Raw genomic sequence first — 16,487 nt, forward strand, 5'->3', positions numbered from 1 at the left:
TTGCAATAATTAATAAATGATAACACAAGAATAAACTTTGTTTCATGTACCCACAACTGTAAACCAACATTTGCCTTCATATATAATTACATATAATATGGGAGCTATGGAGTCTGTCCAGATGTATCCAGCCATGTAATATGAAAAACAGAGGCATTTATTTAAGAAGATACAAGATACAAGAAATATTATACCTAGGACAATGACACCTTACTAGCCTGCAAAGTGGGTGAGGTCAACTTGGGACCTCACATAGTTCTCCCAGTCACCATCAGCTGCCCAATCATATTTCCTGAATCTCATCAACAGTCTGAAATCTCTTCCCTTTCAAATGTTATTTTAGTTTTGGGAAAGGCCAGAAGTCACAGGGTGCCCAGAAGTCTGGGCTGTAGTGGGGCTGAGTCACCTGGGTGAGTTGATGTTTTGCTAAAAAGCTCTGGGAGATGCGATGCATGAGCAGGTACATTGTCATGATGAAGCTGCCAATCACCAGTGGCCCATAGCTGCAGCCTTCTAAATTACCTGAATAGTTTCCTCAGAGGAATGTTCAAGCATAATGCAGAATTTGATGCAGATTTGTTGCTGTGCTTGCTCAGTCATTTTGAATGCACAGCTACCATCTGATGTACCATCTGATACCATATTATGTCATCTTATACTTAAAATTTTCTTTGTGTTCTATAAAATGAGAAAGCTAGGAAGCATTTGGGCTGTTGAACCATAAATATCAAGTCTTGTCCCAAAACTGAGTCACCTCTCCTATTCCATAATTTCCCAAGATGTTATACAAGAAATACTGGCAAAGGAACATGAAATGCCATGGTAGTAGTTGAGTTTCTAAGCTCCATTGGAGAATTCTCTGATAAAACAAGTTGAAATACTTTGCTTCAGTTCAGAGCCTACTGAAGTTGATGCATCATAAATCCACTTGAGATTTAAGAGACCAGTAAGTTTTAAACCTGACTCTTCAATTACTGCAGCCACATAAAAAGAGTAGCTCTATGGGACATATGGCACTCACTCTGGCTCTGTCCACTCAGTCACATTCATTTGATGGCCTGTTCAGATTAGAATTTTTTCCTTGGTGGTGATGGTTGGTGCAGGGGGCAATGGAGGTGGGTACATACATATCCAGAGAAGTTTGTAGAAATGGCTCCTATGTGTTCTGATAATTCAAGAATATATAATAAGAATTCTTTAAGAATTTCATTGTTTGTTCTTTTCTGCTTTCTGTTTTGTATTACCATGTCAAACCTGAAATTCTCAGAATTGGGTGCAGTTATATTTTTTGCAGAATGTGTTCAAGAATCACAAAGTTTTCATCATGATATTGCCTTTTGACTTATAAGATAATATAAATTAACATTCATTAATTTACTCCAATGCATATTCATCAAAATTTCTAATACTAATGAAGTAGAAAGAAGGAATGAAGTTTAATTTTTGAGTAGATGTTGTAAGTATTTAAATCAGCAACTAACACACACACACACACACACACACACACACACACCCTACCGAATAGCAATTCTGTCTTGTGGAAAAATTAAGAATATTAGCCAATTAGAATACTTTTTCTCTGTAGAACTTTTACTGAATAGTTGGCTGAATTTAACTGTTCCCCAACTTTTACAGCTTAATAAGACTTCTGTGTATTATGCACTTTTGCTTTTGCTATGTATGAGGGAAGTTGCAATATAATAATGGGTTATGAATGATGTTTCTCTATCAGTTTACAAAGGGGAAAATTATATTCTGTTTTGGACATAAATGGAAATGAGGGTCTAAGGCAACCCTCATTTGATCTCATAACTGGACTGGGAGGTAAATGTGATTAAAAGGAACCAGCAGTATTGTGTTAATCTGTTATGATGAGACAATACTTTTTGAAAGTTGCATTTGTGCAAAACTAATTTTATGAGTAAGACAGAGGCAACTGAAGGTTATCTTTGAGTGCTTCATGGAAAAAACAAAGAAGAATAAGCAAATATTATAGGGATATAATCTTTCTTAGTATAGAAGATGGTGCATACAGCTAGAGTGCCTGGTCAGATATTAAAAGTGAAATCGAAATAAGAGATACCACATTATCTTGAGCTGTTCAAATTGAAAAGACATGGGAGAATGCAGACAAGAAAGTGTCAGTACACTCCATTTTCCTCCTTCCTCTCCTCCATACCTCTCAAAACAAAAACAACAGTCTGTTCTAGAAACAAAATAATTTAAGACACAGAAAACTCAGAAATACATATAAATGATAAAGACTGATATAGATAAATCTGACCGAAAAATACAATTGATTACTAGTAATTTAAAAGATGTTAACTTCTGTTTGTTCTATAGAGAGCCAAGCAAGCAAGGAAGAAATCCCACAAAAACGGCCATAACAACATAGCATAACACAAACCTTTATATTGGTTTGAAATTACACTCTGCCCATTTTCCCTTTATTTTCATTTGACCCCAGTTAGTAATAGTAGTTCTTGAGAGTTAATGAGTATTTGGATTCATAGGAATTAGGGCTTCATAGCAGAGCAGCAAAACATGAAGAATGGAAAAAAAAAACCTTTGTTCTCAGAAGACATGTTTCTCCTGAGCATATTAAAGCAGAAGGAAGTCTGAGGGCAGATTGCCCAGTTAATGACTAGATATCAAGACTTACTTGAAGCTAAAAGAATGTTAATGTGTTTTTTATCAGCACTTTCCTTGCTTTAATTGTGATTTTCATGCAGATGCATAAAAAGTTCATTGAGATGTTCTACAAATAACCCTCCTGCCAGGCACACAGAGAGAGTACAGGGTTCCTACAAAGTGTTCTCTCAGAATACAGCTAAAGCATTCCAGTCTTGACAAGTCATAAACTCTACCTCTTGCAAGAGCCAAAATGCTTTTCCAAGGGGCTTTTGTATTCTGTCAGTCCTTTGGAGAATCAATATTTTTCCCATTTACCCCAATTTCTGGGTTCTTAAGATTATAGATGGCAATGCTTTTATGATAATTATAAGCAAGGGAGAAACTCCATTTGATTTTTTTAGTACTTTACACAAAAGCCAGCTGTCGAATTATTAAATAGTAGAGGTTCCTTCATTTAGTTTTGTTCTCATTTATCATTTTTTAACAACATTGGATGGAGTGCAGATGCATGTTGGGTAGTGCACAAAGTGCCAGGAAGACAAAGATGGAGAATTCACAAACTTTTGATTTCTCAGCGAGTATGGGGAGACAATAAGACTATACTATGTGGCAAATTCTTGCCAAGGGATATGTCTCCCTTGTATTGAAAGAGGCAAGAGCCATGTTTGTAAATGGTAGTTAACACAGTGTGTGTGTGTGTGTGTGTGTGTGTGTGTTAGGGGAGAGTGCTCAATGTAGGAACTGCGTTGGTAATAATACAGAATTCTCATGGGAATCTAAGGACTCAAGTCCTGGAACTTGGATATCAATAAATAATATCAAGGAATCATTCCCCACCATTCTCCCCAGAAAAAGGCCTAATTCTTCTTTGGTTCTTTAACTTTCCATCAGGTTCTTTGTTCATTAGCATTGTCTGTCACCCCAAATGTACAACCCTCCTCTTGGTACTGACCACCAATTGACACTTTCTTCTTGCCTTTAGTTTACATTTCCAATAAAGGGAATTTAATCCCCATTAGGTTAGGTCAGTATCCCTGATCTTACTCTTAATGTCACTGTCCATTTCATGACCTACATCCACACAGAAGCAATTGTGTAGCGAAGAAGCAATACCAGTAATACCTATTTCAGAAGCTGAGTATAAAATACTGTGGAGGGAATATCTACCCAGTTCTGGAGGGTCAGAGAAAGTACTACTGAACGTAAAGTGTTATCTAAACTGTGACTGACGAGCAAATAGTACTCAGCCAAGTACAGAGGTAGAAGAAAGATACTATTATAGAGGAAACAATACCACAAATGCCTAGTTCACTATTTGGAGTATAGAAGTCCAAAGGATGACATCTAGACATTAGTACAGAATGATCTTGAGAAGTAATCAAAGGTCTGATCAGCATGGTATTATATAACATTATGAGGAGTTTGGAGTTTTTCTGGTGGTAACAAGGGAATAATTAAGTTATTCTTAGAAGAATAAGCAAAGAATGATCTCCTGCCTAGATATGAAGAATGAGCTAGAGGTTTCAAGACTGAAGATGGAGAGGTTATTCTGTTGACCTAGATAAAAAATAATGGTGGTCCTGCCTTCAGGAGTGAATGACATTACTGATAATGAGGACCAAGTGAAAAGAGTTAGAGATTCATTGGGTATGTGAGTAAGAGGGAGGAAAAGTCCAAAAAGGACAACCAAGTTTCTGGCTGGATTGATTGTATGATAAATGATAATAGCACTTACTCAGATAAGAAAAACAAGAGGAGACAGAAAATGTGGGAAAGGAATGATGGTATTGTTTCCAAAAATTTACAAATGACTTACTCAACATTCTCCTTTGAGCAGAAACTCAAATTTCTCATCCCAAATTTAATAACACATAAATATAATATACAAATCTGAAAAAAATGTTCTATGTCAGGCAAAAGTTATTCATCAAAGAGAAAATGTTATTACTATTCTTTGTTATACATTCTATTTTGGCTTAGGTGTAATAAGCTATTCTGTAACAAAGGAATAGCTGCTAGAATTTTCATTCAATCTTTTTCTTTGTACTTTCCAGTGTGCTGAAAGGATTCTTACTATAAAGTATGTCTACTTGCATTATATACTTTTCAGTACAATGAAAAGAAGATAAATTGAACAAAGTTAAGGTAGTTGATCTGCTGGACTAGATATATTTGACATTGATTTAGTTCTCCATAGAAACTTGCATGCAAAAATTTGGAAAAAAGCTGGAAAGTAATTCCCTCATATTTACAGTCATTAACGATGTAACATTGCACACATTTTAATAAAAAGGTAACAAAAGTAATTTCTATGTACCTTTTTAGGGTGCCTCAAAAAGGAATCTTGACTCCTATAACTTTTGCCTGATTAACAGTAATTATTAAAATACCTATATCCCTTGAAGCCATTGTAAAGCAATGCATTCTTAAGGAAATAGTTAATGTTCTCATTGGTTAAGAGTCTATGAAATGAAAGTTGCCCTAAAAAATAGCACTTTTATAAATCAACAAACAACAAATGTTGAGGATATGGAAAAAAGGCACTCTAGTCCACTGTTGGTGGTAATGCAGACTCATGCAGCTATTGTGGAAAACGGTATGGAGCCTCCTCAAAAGATTAAAATTGGAACTTCCTTTTAATCCAGTGATCGCACTCCTGGGAATGTGTACCAAGAATCCTGAAACACCGACACACACACACACACACACACACACACACACACACACACATACATGTGCACCCCAAAACTTCATAGCAGCGTTTACAATAGCCAAGATCTGGAAGCAGCCCAAGTGTCCATCAGTAGATGAGCAGATAAAAAGGCTGGGATGCATTTTCAAGGTAGAATGTTACACAGCAGTAAAAGAGAAGAACTCTTACCTTTTTGTGACAGCATGGATGAACCTGGAGAATTTTATGCTAAATGAAATGAGTCAGAGGAAGACAAATGCCACATGATCTTCCTTATAATAATGAACATAATAAACTACCAAGCAGAAAGAAACAGGAGCATAAAAACATTAGAACAGAATGATGATGTCCAGAGGAGAAGGGAACTGGATGACAGTGAAGAGATTAACCAAAGAACATTTATGCATGACCCATGGACACAGACAATAATGTGGGGATTTACTGAGAGAGGGGAGATGGTGAGGCTGGGGGCAGTGGGGAAGGGGAGAAAAAGCAGGTACAACCATAATGGCATTATCAATTAAAAAAAAGAAATAAAAACAAGCAATTTTAAAGTTGTAGATCCAAGACAACAGTTGCAGAGCTCACTTAATTGTACACATAAACGTGTTTTAATGAACTGCTAGAGCCAGGGAAGGGGTGGCAAAGTGCATTTGTTGGATTACTGGTAACACAAGGATTTGGGAATGGACCCAATTCTTATTTATACTGTGTGAACTCACCAACATTACTGGATAAGTCATGGACACTGGAATAAATGAGGAGAGGTAAATGCAGGGTGGTTTAAGATCAATCAGCCTGAACACATACACACAGTAAACATGGTTAGTAGGCAACACGTTTTCTCTGACTTCAAACCACATCCTTGCATGTCTCATTCTTTAGCTCCAAGGAAGTTCTGTTAATTTACTAAACAAACCATAGCCGTTCACTTCTAGATCTTTGGCAAATTATATTGTCTTTGCTGGTTGGAATGCTCTGTACCACCTGGGACCTCTTCAGCTCAGCTAAAAATTTGTACAGGTTGAATTGGGTTGATTTTCCTCCACTTTCACCCTACCCTAAATCTGCTCTTTTTTAAAAATTTTATTTAGTTATTTTTCAAGTACAGTTTTCTGTCTATTTCTCCCATCCCAGCCCACCCCATCAAAATTGCTCTTAACTAACAATTTCTAATTTCCCCCTGATTCTGAATTAGAGTGGCCTGACACTTGTGCGTATACATGATGTTAACAATTTATCTTTACTTCCTTCTGGCTTTTTATAGTTTCATATGATATGATTAATGATCCCTAAAAAATCTGAGACTTTGTTACTCTTAATGTATTTTATTGGAGTTATTTATATTGGCTTTTCGATGAGTTGAACTTGTGGTATATTCTTATATTCTTATTCCCAAATTTTTGGAAAAGCTGGTTCTTTTTGTGTTAATACATTATAGTCTGAAGTGTGTAGGCAAAGTCTAGGAATTCGTGGGGAGGTAAGGAGATGAAAGAACTTGTAACAGAAGAACAGAGATTAATGCTGCTATAGCAATGGACAACCTTCTGTTTTAACAAGGTCAGTTTTTTGGCTATAACTTACTGCAAGGGAATAATATAATGTGGCCTTCAACGTGCTTGTTCACTTCTTGGTTTATATGACAATATAATATTATTTCAGATAAAAGCCCTTGTTCACATTTATTTGTGTCATTCAGTGAGGTTTGCCAGTTTGTGCAAAACGGCAGATCTAATTGGTACGCAAAATACATTCTTTGTACATCACTCCTAAAACTATAATATACATTTAGGGCCTTATATTTTCATGTGAGAAAAATGATAATAGGCACCTATGGAAGTGAAGCATTGAGCTAAAAAAAAAAAACTTGCAGTCCTAACCATGATTTTAAAGCTTTTTAAAGGCATCTTGTGCATTTCCCCAAAGCTATAAATATCAGAATAATGTATCCAATTGAAAATAATGTATTAGAGAGTTTGACCTTCAAGTACTTATAGAAAAAATGTGGTAAACTCTGGTTTCTTTTGGTGTAAATTACAAATTATTTCCCCTCTCTATCTGAGAAGTATGTGAGTAGCTTTTCAAAATGATGTGGGAATTATATTTCTCATCATTACATTTTTCTTGTTACAAAGGATACGAATAATGGAAAATAAATGTTAAACTTTGACATTTCAGCCAGAAATATTTTATTTCCTTCATTTAATTAGGAGTGTGTTGCAGGTTGTTCCCTTAATTATCTGTCACATGCTGATAATTGTATATATGTTCCAAAGGAGCAAATTTTAAACTCCCAGTGACAGATACTTTTCAGAATCAGTTAGTTAATTACTAGGAAATTCCTTCCTTTTACTTCTGCTTCCTTCCAATTCAAACAATGTGTGGTAAGAAAAGAGACCTGAAGTACATCCAATGAAGAGAGGGAACTTCCATTATATTTACAGAAGCCTTATTACCATATTAAGGTGAAAGGGGGAGGGAAGGAAGGTATCGTTGTGCATATAAAATCATACTTTGGTAGGTAGGCTTGTACCCATGTTTTTAGATTTTGTGTTATTCAAGTAGTGCTATGGTGCAGAAGTGTGGACATTTTGGCAGAACTTCTGTCTTAAATATATATGTATAGTTAACTAAATTGATGATGTTTTCCATTCATGATTACTACTTAAGAAACTGTTTTTTTCAGTTATTAGATACATCTTTAATTCTTTACCGTTCTGTTTTTACTGCTACAGAGTGAGAAGTAATGTAGAATTGCATTACTGTATGAGCTTCAGGATTGGAGAGATTCATAGCTTTACTGTTTATTAACTGTCTTCACCAAGGTCAGGGGCTTACATTTTCAAAATTTTTTTAATCTCATCTATATTCTGGGATAATAGAAGAACATATGTTATTGTTCTGATCATTAAGCATCATATATTAATTTATTAAATATAATTAAGCATTTAGTTCTTAAGACCTAATTAGTATTTCCTGTGACCATATACCACCCTCACCTCTACCCCTTTTGGCTTTTTGTTTTATAATAATCATACCAAAGATATATAGTGGATGATCCATCAAAAATTTTTCATTGAATTTACTTAGTTACTCTTAAATGTTTCTTTTTAGTTTGGGGATGAGACAAGCAACATTCTTTTTTCTTCCTTTTTACTGAATTTTCTGGGGAAGCACTGGTTAACCAAAATGCACAGGTTTCAGGTGTACAGTTCTACACCACATCATCTGCACACTGTCCTGTGTAGGTACCGCCCCAAGTCAAGTCTCCAGTCCATCACCATGTATCCCCCCGACCCCCTCCCCACAGCACTCACCACACTGTTGTCCATGTTCATGAGTTTTTGAGACAGATTCATAGACTCAGGCTGACAGCCGTCATGGGTGGAGAGTGGGAGCTGCTAAGGGAGGTGGAAGGATGTAGCCAAAAAAAAAAGGTGAAAAAAAGCAATGTTCTAAAATGCTGCCTTTATATTTTGGGCACATTCATGCACTCATAGCTTGGGTAAGTGAACATTGTGTATAAATGGTTAGGAGAAAAAGTAACAGTTTAATTCATGCATTTGTTTTACCTATAATGTACACAGAATGCTCTATAAGGCTGTTTGTTTTCTCAAGGAATTACAGTCTGCTGTTCTTGACAGAGAGAATAGCTAAACCAGTATGCATTTGACTCTGATTTGGTGAAATGTGGTCTTGTGCAAGTGCTGTATGTAGTACTTTAAAGAAGGAGGAACTGGCATTCTCAGTGTGGGATGGGGACAGGGAAGAGGGGAGGATAAGACGGTATCTTAACTAAGTCTTGAGAAATCCCTAGGTTCCTTTGCAAGCGTAGATGGGAGGTGCTGGAGGAAGGAGGATGTTCTATAATTGAATTATATGTGAACACATTTATAGTTGGAGAAACTTATGACATTTTCCTCAGACAGTGAATAGTCTAGTTTAACCAACAATAAGAACATGAGGAATGAAGTAGTGTGGGTGGAAGGTAGGTTGTAGCTATTTTATCAGGGGTCTTAAATGTCAGGGTGAGACTTAGTACATAATTTTGTCTGTGGTCGGGACTCTTTGGAAGCTTCTGATCAGAGTTGCAGTTTAGAACCTGTGGAGATAGTGTGGGAAATTTTAGGGTAGAGGGGGGGACTTGAAAGTAGAGAGATCAGTTAGGTTATTGCTGTAGGGCAGAAAGTAATGAGTGTCTGAGCCAGAAAGGTAGCAATGGGGATGGAAAGAAGAGGGGTGATGTGAGAAATGTACAGAGACTGAATCTGCAGTGTTTGGCTACCAATTGGATGTAGGAAGTGAGAATCAGGGAAGAATCAAAGATGCCTAGGTGACTGGGTGGTACCATTCACAGAATTAGAATTCAAGAAGCTTTGGTTTTAGGGGGAAACACGGTAAATTTGGCCCAGGAAATACTGAGTTAGAGGTGTGAATATGTAGCAAACTCTAAATATCAAGAGGAGTAAGAAATTTTCAGCATAATGGTGATAGGTAAAGCCACTGAGTTTTATGAGATTGCTAAAGCAGAGAAGAGAATGAGCATACCCTTACATTTAGAGAAGGCAAACTATGAGCCACTGAAAGTGATCAAATCATGTGTTGGTACATTTCGTAAATTGAAAGGGAGTCCCAAATTTTTCTTATGCTTTTTCTCTACAGAAGCCTCTGCTAATGCTAATCCATACAACATTCGTACATATGTAGGAAGATAATGCCAGAGCATGAGAAAGTGAAAGTGTTTTTGATTTTCAATGATAAATTAGTGATGCAGTGATCTTTCTCAAATGCTCTCTATATAAGTAGAGCAATTAATATGGGTTTGGGTTTATGAGAATATACAATGGTATTGAGAAAATATGACTAAGTTTAGTGAATTTCTCCCATTTTTGAAACTTAAGTCCCCTGTTTGTTTTTGATCATTGGTTAAGTGTAAACTGTCAGGCTAAAGTAGTGCTGGCATGATCACTCATTAAAAGTATACAATATTTAAAAATGTTCATTTCTGGGATATTGTAATACTTTTTTTGATACTCACCCGAGAATATGTTTATTGACTTAAGAGAGAGAGAGAGAAAGAAAGAGGAAGGAAGGAAGGAAGGAAGGAAGGAAGGAAGGAAGGAAGGAAGGAAGGAAGGAAGGAAGGAAGGAAGGAAGGAAGGAGAGAGAACCTTGATGTGAGAGAGAAATATCTATTGGTTGCCTCCTGTTCACATCCTGACCCAGGATCAAACCCTCAACCTAGATGTGTCCTGACTGGGATCAATCCTGTAGCCATGGGGTTTGTGGGGCAACTCTCCAACCGAGTGACCCCACAAGGGCTACTTTTTCAGATTAGTCAAAAAACACTGGGATGTTTTGGGATCATACTTGGAAATTAACAATTAAACTAAATATTATATATTATAATAAACTTTAAGTGGATAGATGTAAATATCTTTATATATAGGTTGTAGCAAAATATGAAGCCTTGTTTAAATACTTAAGTCATTTCAAGATTTAAGAATTATAGTAAAAATATCTGTCATTAATGAGAGGTACATCAAACTAGCTTTGAAATATGAGAAAAATAAATTACTTGCACCATACTTTCTTAGCTATAAAAATATTTATATCCACCTTAATTTTTATTTTCAAAAGTAAATACGTTAAGAGTTTCATTCTTTAAAAATTTAAGAATATAAAAACAAATTGACTTTTTAAGTTTCTTAGAAACTGTTAGTCATATAAAATTAATTTATTTCTACAGTTTCACTTCTCAAAGGAAAGTTGTATACTTTATATTAAATAATATGATTATTTATAACAATATAAAATGTGATTATTTATAATTAGAAGATATCTGAATGGTCTATGAAGATATTTGTTTATTTCTTACTGATATTTTATTTTTCTGTTTTATAAATTTGTTTACCATCTTAAAATAAATATCTATGACAACATAGCATTATTGAAGAGCTACTTGTATGAGGTCTGTTTTTGCATTCACCTCATTTTTAGCTGACCTGCGTATATATGGTGCAAATCCATAGGCTTACCTATAATTACAAGAATATGTGTGAGATTTAAATGGCAGAATTGGTTAGGCAACACATGAATAGAACTCTAGATGGACATTCTGTTAAAATCTCTTTTTTGTGCTGTATTGTCATTCAGAGAATGTGGAACTTTTATAAGATGTTGCTGTCAATCAAAAATATTAATTGAAAATTTCAAGGCCTATTTTTTGGCTTTTGTTTTTCATGCTACATAATGTCTTATTTATTTTTCCTTATAAGATTGTGATGCTGACTTTGAGTTATGGGGCCATGTGAGAGGGTGTTTTGGTAAGAGCGTTGGTAGTCTTGTTCTCTGGCCCTGACAAATTTAGCGGCTTCATCTCTTACAGTTCTCATACCCATGCCTTGTTCCAACGATTGAACTAGGGCAGTTAGTTGTCTTAGTTTGTGTTCTCATTACCATGCACTTCTCGCCTTTTTGTTGCCTTCCTAACTCCAGGTTATATTTTAGTTCTTGGCACTTTGGGTATGAGGCAGTGTAATTTAGTAACCCAGAGGGTGGTTTCTTGGGTCAGAATGCCTGGCATTGAGTCCTGACTCCTCCACTTGCTAGATGTGTGATCTCTGTATGCCTCTCTTTTCTTATTTTCCAAATAGGACTAATAACAATAACAGCTCACAGGGTTGTTCTATTAAATGAGTTAATCCATATGAATTACTTAAAAAATATTGTAGCATGCAGTTAGCATTGATTAGTGAGTCTTATTTTTTCTGTTCTACTTGATCCTAATATATTCTCTGGAGTCACTTCCTCAAGGGAACCTTCCTTGATTCCTGGAGGCTGGGATCGGACAACACTATTACACTTTGTCTGTTTACTCCTCTGGTTTCTTCCTTGGACTCTGTTTCAAAACAAAGGCTGTATCTTTCATCTTTAATTCCCAAGCACCTAAAATTGAGTATGTTGTATGTAAGGTATTCAACGTTTGTTGAATGAGCATATTAATTAATGGGAATTTTGGAGATATGTGCTGTTGTGTGGGTATTTTTATCAATGAAATAATGGTCTCTACATAAATGACCAGGCATGCTGTAACAAAGGTCATTGAACTGAAAGACTCACAGAGCAAGATGCTGAGATTCTGGAATCATGTGGTTTATTTATTCAGGAGTGGGCTGGAAGCCCAGGAAAAAGCTATTGGATAGGTATAAACAGTTAGCATAGAGTCCATGGGATGGATGGATCACAATTTCTTAATTCTGTTTTGTTCGATGTTGCCATCTCCTGATTCATTCTCTGATGCATCAGTTACTTCTGCTGATGGTGTGGTTACCAATACCAGATAAGCAAGGAATCTCAATAGTAAAACAGGCTTACTTTGTTGGAGAGATGCAGAGACCCACACACCTGACCACAGCTGTAGCTCACTGCTTAGCAAGTTGAGCTGCTCTGGCTTCATCTTTGTTTCTCAAGCAGGTAACGTACAGGGTCAGAAAGGAGCCATAATGGATGTCACCGAAGAAGGCAGATTTAGGAATGAGTAACTTGACCTAGAAGCTTTATGAATGGTGATTATGTCCCTTTCTAATTAACATTCTAATTTGTTCCACTTTTGTTATTGATATTCAGCAGACCTATGTTCATTTCTATAGTATGTCTGTGGTTACTCTCTTACTCTCTGTTCTTCATGCATCTTCTGAATTCTGCCTGTGTCTCCCAGGTTACTTGCCTCTACATCATGTATATTTAATACCTAAGTTCTATCTATCCTACTTGTTTCTTATCTCTATAGCAGATTGAAAATTGTCCATTGAAACAGCAAATGCACATTGCATGTGTTATCGTTCGGCTAACCATATGTCCTGGTTTCCCCAGAGAGACCTAGTGCACACCTGTTGTCCTGCAGTCGGCCTTACTGGTGTCCTCTTTCATTCTCAAAAGCATCCCGATTTGGGTGATAATCTATATAGTCACCTCAGTATTAATCCACCATCTGTTACTTGTAAAACTGTGTGAATTGAGGTAAATTACATAATATCCCACCCATAACATTAGTGGATTGGCTGTTATTTGTAAAGCCCTTGCCAAATCTAAAATTCTTTGATATTTATGGAAAAAAATGTAAAGCTTTTTACTTTCTTGAGTCTATTCATGATTACTACCCTGAAGACAAGTGCTTTTTCCATTAAAAATAGATCTAAATACAAATTGCATATAAATGCATGTATTAACTACTTTGAAATGTGCAAAATTACAGTTTTAATTTATATTTGGGGCAACATATTTAAGACATTGTGTCCATAGTCTTTAAAGTTGAAAAACTAAAAGCACTTTTATTAATTTCTTTAAAAAGGAAGTGTATTAAATAAAAGGCTTTTAAATAACTATATGTGGTTTTAAAAATATTTTATGGTTGTGAGTTCAACCTGGGCGTGTATTCCTTATCTGTACATTGAATTAAATAGTTGGCAAGGAATACTGCTTTCTGAGGAGGTAATGATTTTAGTTTTCATTATGATATATTTTCAGGTGTTCATGAGCCAGTTCTGTAGGGATTTTAAGGATGATAGGAATTCAAGTAAATCAGATCTTTAGCAACAGATTTGGATATCACCTACAGAGGTAAAAAAAAATACATAAATGTGTCAATGGTCCTGGAAAGGTTAGAGTGGACTTAGAGGGAAGGGAAGACACTCTGGATGGCATTTCTGTTTTTGAATGTTAGTTGTTCCCTGGATCTTTCAAGACTGACAGCTAAAAATCTTACCATAGAGTGACTGGGTTTGCTCCCTGCTCCCAAAAAGTGTTTTTCCCAGAATACGAGGATGGCTGAATGTTTTAATTTAGTGCAACACTGCTTATTTCCTTTTTTCACAGCTAGAAAATGTCATAACTCAGTGTTGAGTTTGGTGAACACAGACCATGGGGGTGGGACTAATACATTCAGTTGTTATTTAAGCCCCCCTGCACCCCGCCTAGGGGATCTGATACTGTTGAAAAAAATGTCACTGTCAGCCTGCTGCGGTACCACATTAATTTTCAAAAGAAATATCAAGAGATTTGGGCTTGGTGAACACTTTTTTGTTTTTGTAGGTGTACAAAGAAACAGGAGTAAAGAAAATTTATTAATCTTTGTATTATTAGAAGTTTCTAAGAAGGATTGTTAGTACAGGTGGCAACACTTGGCACTTCAATGTGTTAGGGAACTTACCAAACTATTCCGTTACAGTTAAGTATATGCGTGCCTTTTCCTCCTTACCTGATTTTACATTTTTGAGATGAGGAACTGTATTTGCCAGGGTTCTTAACATTATGGCTCATGGTACTTAATGGATATTTCTTTAATTTTGTATTAATTATAATGCAAACAGCAAAGTGTTTGTGATCTGCAATATATGAAAGCAAGAGTAGCTAATAAAGTATCGACATGCTTATGTGGAGTATTCCTGATGAAGCTATTAAGGAAATAAAAGAAAATAAAGTGCACGTGCATATTTGCACACATGTTCTTTCATGGACCTGAATCTCAGTAAAATGATCAGATGCTTTGCTCCCAGTTGTATCCTACAAGAGACCAGTTTTCTCCCAGGCTAACTTGTACTATACTAATGGCTGCTGTTTGACTTGTTTGCCTCAGAGCCTTTGGAAGCTGTTCATTAATTCCCTTGGGGCTGGGGCTGGGGCTGGGGGAGGACAGTGAGGAAAGGTGAGTGTATTGCATCATTCTGGGGCTGTCTCAGGGCTTCATTCAAGAACTTTGGTGGCGGCTGTGGTGAGGCCTCCTAATTAAAGCATTTCATTTCCTTTATTCAGCAAGCATTTACTGTGCACCTCTTGTGTGTAAATAAATGACTCTCTTTAGATAAACAATAGAAATCTGAAGATTTCACTTCTGACTTGGGGGGAAATTACAAACTAATAGATAAAACGTAAAATGAGGCCTACAGGAGAGCAGGCCTGATTGAAGTCATCATGAGGGATTTGGGATGCTTGTTGGAGTAGAATTCCCATGTGCCGTGCACTCTCTAATTTTCCGATATTTCTTTATGTCTGCACAACTTTGCCCTGAGTGATTTTTGAGAAAAGCAGACAGTTCTTTTTATGATGCTCTGTATTTTTGTTAGCCTGTGAAAGGATTATTTTCACCTCCCATAACCCAACTGTAAAGTATGTAATATAGTGTCTGTGATTCAAATCAAAGTGATGTGTTTTCTACCACATGCATATAAAGTAAGGGAAGGATCATTTTGGCTCTCTGAGTATGTTACTTATTTCATTCAGTCTGTTTTACAATTCTGAGCAGTTAACAAGCTAAAACAGAATGTTTGGCAGACTCGATGATCTCTTCCCCTAAGAGACATCTTGGAATTAGAAGGCCTACCTCCCTTTACATGGAGGTCACCAGTTTATCCTGAGTATCTGAGGAGCGGATGCAGCCAGATGTGCACGGCTGCGTCGAGACAGCAAAGGTCTTGCCTTTATAGCCTCCTCAGCTCTTGTTTTATCTTGGAAGTTAGAATAAAAAGCTCGTGTGACTTGGAGTGGGAAAAAAAGTTTATCAGCAAGCTCATTAATAACTTGGGACTCTGCTTTTCAAGTTACAATTAGCTGCTCAGCAGCTGTGACCTTCAAGAGCTACTCATTATTGTTGTTCCCGATTGTTCACTCCCACCCTTGAGCTCTTTTCAGAAATAGTTTCCCTGACATCATTGACTCCAGGGGTCAGAGTGAGAAATGACTTTCCGAGCACTCATTTGTCAGTCTTGTTTCTGCAGGATGCTCTGTGTGTGTGTGTGTGTGTGTGTGTGTGTGTGTGCTCATGTCTGTAAGGAATCCACTGGTGGGTGATGCCTCCGTGTCAATCCAGCTGTTGGGTCAGATCTCAATTAGGCTGGTGCCTGTTCAATGCAGGGGCATTCCTGGGAGAAGCAAGAAGGTTTAATAGGACTCAAAACCAGAGTAAAACGGGTGGTGATGCAGGCTCTGTTTTATTTAGATGTTTCAACTAAAAGAAAAAAATGCACATGCTTGCCAAACTCTGTCACGCACTGTGTAGCATCTCAGCGGATCAGCAGGGATTTGAAACATGCTGTGTGCTTGGCATACACTGCAACCCAGAGAGAAAGTGGGGATTAGAGAAACCGTAGTGAAGTATGAAATG

The 16,487-nt window shown here is 36.6% G+C and overlaps 1 protein-coding gene across 14 annotated transcripts in view; it reads left to right on the forward strand.

Annotated features, from left to right (window-relative positions):
* Window positions 1-16,487, forward strand: part of ADGRL3 (adhesion G protein-coupled receptor L3) — a 770,297-nt gene that overhangs the window by 295,238 nt on the left and 458,572 nt on the right. The window lies entirely within an intron of this gene.

This window comes from Artibeus jamaicensis, unplaced genomic scaffold (assembly GCF_021234435.1).
Source record: "Artibeus jamaicensis isolate MK-2021 breed Jamaican fruit bat unplaced genomic scaffold, CSHL_Jam_final contig_908, whole genome shotgun sequence".
NCBI classification, from domain to species: domain Eukaryota; kingdom Metazoa; phylum Chordata; class Mammalia; order Chiroptera; family Phyllostomidae; genus Artibeus; species Artibeus jamaicensis.